General features: G+C 43.3%; 1 pseudogene; it reads left to right on the top strand.

Annotated features, from left to right (window-relative positions):
- The first annotated feature begins 2,817 nt into the window (after positions 1–2,817).
- On the top strand, positions 2,818–4,579 carry LOC116663371 (annotated as a pseudogene).
- Positions 4,580–5,549: the final 970 nt, after the last annotated feature.

Raw genomic sequence — 5,549 nt, 5'->3', positions numbered from 1 at the left:
ACTCCTTACTGTCTACCCACCCACATCTTACTCATCTGGGAAATTTCAACTCAAGTGTCACTCCAACCCTAAACCTGGTGAGATCCACCTACACCTCCCCACCCTTCCTGCCACTCGCAGTCTGCCTAAGGCACATCCACTGATAACAGATCACACACGGCACAGAGTTCCTTGACTGTCTCCACAACCAGACTCGGACTTCCTTGAAGAGAGACAGCATCTCCTAATGGACCACAGTGTCTACAAGGTATTAGCTGCCCATAAATATTGTGGACAGAAAAGTGCAGGGAAAAAAATAATCACAATAATGATCCTCATGCCCCACAGCTGTGGATTATCTTCAGCGTTTCAAGCACATGCTCATAGATCTTTCTCGTTCCACCCTTGGAGGGTTTTATAAAAGTCAAATGATTTGCCCTGAAAATATATATTTGCAATTTATTTTCCCACCCTGAAGTCAAAAAATTTCTACAAAATTTGTGTGTCAATCTGTACACACTCCCTGCTTTAGAATCTCCAGTGTTTTTCCCTATCTCTTCTTTCTTCTTCTTGTCCATAAGAAGCTTCATCTGGGCCACACATTTACACATTTATAGGTTTCTCTGATGTCCTAAAGAGTCCATACCTTTCACTGATAGTCCTTTGTTCTTCCTCTCCGGACTAAGAAAACGCCACAAGTTCTCTTGTTGTGACAATAGTTAGCCACTCTTTTTTCTTTCTGCCTCATAATTAGTCCTCTGGCTCTAAAGCCTTTTGCTATGGGGCATGAAGAAGCCAGGAACTTTCTGTCTTTCCCCAGCAGTCTGTAATGCATAATATTCTGATAACTATCTCTTTTGTTCCTATTCTGTTCTTTTCTGCACCTCTCACGGTTCAGCCTCCCTAGCTCTATTCAAGGATTTCTCGGACTGTTCTCTGAGGATGGTGGGAACTCCTGAGAACCCCAGCAGGGGGCACGGAGAGGGCAGCAGGTGGGGCGCCCCCCTCCCCCAACCTCCAAGCAAAACCCCAGCATCTGGGGCTTACTGGGCTTCAGCTAATCATCCTGGGCAGAAAGGCTTCTGAGTCTGAGGCTTCGGTCAGTAGGGAAACCACTGCTTCACCAGCTGGAGTTCACGCTGACTCCCTTTGCTATTCCTCTTCATAAGACAACACTTGCCTCTGTTTTCTATTTGGCTCTCAGTCTTTCCCTCAGCATCCTCAACATACATGCAGTCCCTAACTTTTGGAGTAAGCCTTGATTCCACCCTTTTTCTCATCCTAAAACACCATGAAGGCTTGGTTCTACCTTAGAAAAGTCCCTTAAACCTGGCTCCTCTTTGCTATTCCCACCGCCTTGTTTGGCTTTGGAGTTCATCATCTCCCAAGTAGGCTCTTACACTTTGCACTCCTCCACTGCGCATCTCTTTCGCTCAAGAATAACCTCCCTAGCACACAAGTGTCCCGGAGGTCCTCTGTCCCCTTCACCTCCGGCCCCTCAGTCCCACTCTTGCTGTCTCTTTTTTCCACCCAGCATCAGCCCAAATGCAGAACTGAACCCTCTTCAGGGTCTTTCTGATGACAACCAATGAGCAAGGTCAACCTGACTGAAGATCTGTAAAGAGGACAGAGGAGGAGACGGACAATGTCCTCCCCATGCAAACCACTTAAGAATTAAAATCAGATACTTGTGTCCTCCAGTGTCTCCCGTGGTCCAGGCCATCCCTAGGGCTTTCTCCTCCTGAACTTCCCCTGGGCATTGTCTTGTGTCTCTGGCTCCTCTCTTCCCTGTTACCACAGAAGCTCCTCTAAACCTCTCACTAATTCGACAGGTTTAGATCTGAAGCATGAGGCCCCAGCATGAGAGGAAACAGGAAAGGACCTTAGTCTGGGATCTAGGTTCCTAATTCTTCCACTTGTTCCGTGACCTTAGATAAGTTACTTTCTCTCTCGCCTCATTTTTTTTTTTTTTACATCTGTGAAATGGGATGATACTACTCCTTTCAATAAGGCTTATAGAAGGATTAAGGATAATATATATAAATCATAGAACACAGATTTGGCAGCTAATAAATGGAACTAAAAGTAACGGTGCTCCTGTTACCACGTCTCTGTCACGTTTGCTCTGAGGAGACAAGTTCCTCCCATGTGACTCTTGCTCCGTGATCACTGAGGTTGTTACTATCATCAGAAGGCCTTCTCCCTCTGGGTCTAACATCAAGGAGGGGACATGGCTGCAGCTATGCTTCTGAAAGGTGTGTGGCAGAAGGCGTCCCCTCTGTGACAGGGGGAGAAACAACTAGGAAGGCGGGGAGCCTCAAGCCAGTAACGTGTAACGGAAACGTCTGGATTCGTGACTTGCTACCTTTATTTTCCCACTGCCATCTCCAAGCAAGGCTTGTTAAACAGCTCTCCTGGATGAGTTTCTACCCCTGCAGGCGAGCCTCATTTCATTGTGCTTTACTTTCTGACACTTTACAGGTATCGCATTTTTTACAAATTGAAGCTTCGTGGCCACCCTGTTTCCAGCAAGTCTGTCGGCACCATTTTTCCAACAGCATTTGCCCATTTCTGAGTCTCTGTGTCACATTTTAATAATCTCACAATATTTCAAACTTTTATTATTATTATGTTTTTATGGTGATCAATGATCAGTAATCTTTGATGTTACTATTGAAATCACTTTGAGGCACCATGAACAGCACTCATATGAGATGGTGAACCTCGCTGATAAATGTGTGGGTTCTGATTGCTCCTCCAACTGGCTGCTTCCTCATCTCTCTTCCCCGCCTCAAGCCTTCCTCCTCCCTGAGACACAACAATATTGAAATTAGGCCAATGAATAACCCTACAAGGGCCTCCAAGTGTTCAAGTGAAAGGAAGAGTTGCACGTCTCTCACTTGACATCAAAAGCGAGAAGTGATTGAGCTTAGTGAGAAAGGCATGTTGAAAGCAGGGACAGGCCGAAAGCCATGCCTCTTGTGCCAAACAGTTAGTCCAGTTGTGAAAGCAAAAGAAAAATTCTGGAAGAAAAATAGAAGTGCTCCTCTAAGTGAGCACATGAGTGATACGAAAGCAAGACAGCCTTACTGCTGATATGGAGGAAATTTTAGTGGTCTGGACAGAAGATCAGACCAGCCACAACATCTCCTTAAGGCCAAAACCTAATCCAGAGCAAGGCCCTGTCTTCAGTTCTGTGAAGGCTGAGAGAGGTGAGGAAGCTGCAGAAGGAAAGTTTGAAGCTTAAAGAGGTTGGTTCATGAGCTTTAAGAAAAGAAGCTGCCCCCATAACACAAAAGTTCAAGGTGAAGCACCAAGTGCTGATATAGAAGTTGTAGCAAGTTGTCCAGAAGATCCCACAAAGATAATGAATGAAAGCGGCTACACTAACCTACAGATTTTCAATGTAGATGAAACAGCCTTCTACTGGAAGATGTCATTTAGGGCTTTCATAGATAGAGAGGAAAAGTCAATGCCCACCTTCAAAGCTTCAAAGGACAGGCTGACTCTCTTGTTAGGGGATAAGTCAGCTGGTGACTTGAAGTTGAAGCCAACGCTCACTTACCATCCTGAGAATCCTAGGGCCCTTAAGAATTATGCTAAATCTACTCTGCCTGTGCTTTATAAACAGAAAACAAAGCCTGGATGATAGCACATTTCTTTGAAACACAGTTTACTGGATATTTAAGGCACACTGTTTCTACTGCTTAGAAAAAAAAATTTTCTTTCAAAATATTACTGCTCATTGACAATGCACTTGGCCACCCAAGAGCTCTGATGGAGGTGCACAACAAGGTTAATGTTATTTTCGTGCCTGACAACACAACATCCCTTCTGTAGTCCATGGATCAAGTAATTTTGACTTGCAAGTCTTATTATTTAAGAAATGCATTTCAGAAGGCTATAGCTGCCACAGATACTGATTCTTCTGCTGGATCCGGGCAAAGTCAACTGAAAACCTTCTGAAAAGGAGTCACCATTCTGGATGCCATTAAGAACGTGTGTGACTCACGGGAAGAGGTCAAATTATCAACATTAACAGGAGTATGGAAGAAATTGATTCCAATGATCAATGGATGACTTTGAGGGGTTCAAGATTCAGCAGAGGAAGTAACCGCAGATATAATGGAAACAGCAAGCAAACTAGTATTAGACGTGGAGCCTGAATCTGTGACTGAATTGCTGTAATCTCATAGTAAAATTTGAATGGACTGAGGAGTTGCTTCTTACACATGAGCAAAGAAAGTGGTTTCTTGACGTGGAAGCTACTCGTGGTGACGATGCCACAAAGACTGCAGAAAAGACAACAAAGGATCTAGACTACGACACAAACTCAGTTGACAGGACAGCAGCAGGGTTTGAGAGGACTGACTTCAATTTTGAAAGAAGTTCTACTGGAGGTAAAATGCTATCAAACAGCACTGCATGCTCCAGAGAAATCGTTCGTGAAAAGGTCAGTCCACGGGACAAACTTCATTATTGTCTTAATTTGAGAAATGGCCACAGCCACCCCAACTTCAGCAACACCACCGTGATCAGTCAGCAGGCATCAACATCAAGGCAAGGTCCTCCACCAGCAAGATTATGACTCACTGAAGACTCAAGTGATGGTTAGCATTTTTTTTTTTTTAGCAATAAGATGTAAAGGGTCTGCACGTTGTGTTTTCAGACATAATGGTATTGCACACTCAACTGACTGCTATACAGTGTAAACATAACTTTTATAGGTACTGGGAAACCAAAAAGTTTGTGACTCACTTCATCGTGACACCTGCTTTATTGCAGTGGTCTGGAACCTGAACCCACAGCATCTCCAAGGTAAGCCTGTATAGTTACCCAAAACATTAAAGGCAGAAGGTGTTCTTTGGAGGACAGAATCATGATGGCAAAACGATTTGAAAAGCTCCAGTGGAAAGGTGAATCTTGGGAGAAAAGGCTGAGACTGCTTGATTCATTTGCTCTCTTTTTTCCAGGAATTCTACTTACAGTGCCAACCTGGAGGTTTCTGGGTTTTGTTTTTTATTAGGAATGTGGCATTTCCCTATGTAAGTGCTAACCAAGTCCTGTGGCTTCTCGGGGAATTTAGGGAATTTCTTGTTGTTATCCTTGTCTTGGGCAACGCTGACTTACAGAACCATGAAAGCAGCTTGGTCAGCTGAACCAAGAGGTGAAGAATCAAGTGCTTAAAGCCTAACATTGACAAAACCCTAGACCAAACACTAAGTTATGGAGAATCTAATAGAACGAAATACAGTTGACCCTTGAAGTGCATAGGTTTGAACAGTGTGGGTCCACTTATACATAGACTCTTTTCAATAAATATATAGGAAAATTTTTTTTGGAGATTTGTGATAATTTGAAAAACTCAGACTAACCATGTAGCCTAAAAATATGGGCAAAAAAATTAAGAAAAAGTTATGTCATGAATGTATAAAATGTATGTAAATGCGAGTCTCTCCTTATATAGGCTTAGGTGAGTGATATTTAATATAGAGTTAACAATGTGTTAGTTTTCTTACTGTTTCATAACTTTGCTTTCAAAGAATTACATTACTGCTCAGTGTATCTCT

This window comes from Camelus ferus, chromosome 4, assembly GCF_009834535.1.
Source record: "Camelus ferus isolate YT-003-E chromosome 4, BCGSAC_Cfer_1.0, whole genome shotgun sequence".
NCBI lineage: Eukaryota > Metazoa > Chordata > Mammalia > Artiodactyla > Camelidae > Camelus > Camelus ferus.
Note: the sequence above shows the minus strand (reverse complement) of the source record. Positions and strands in the feature narration are given on the sequence as shown.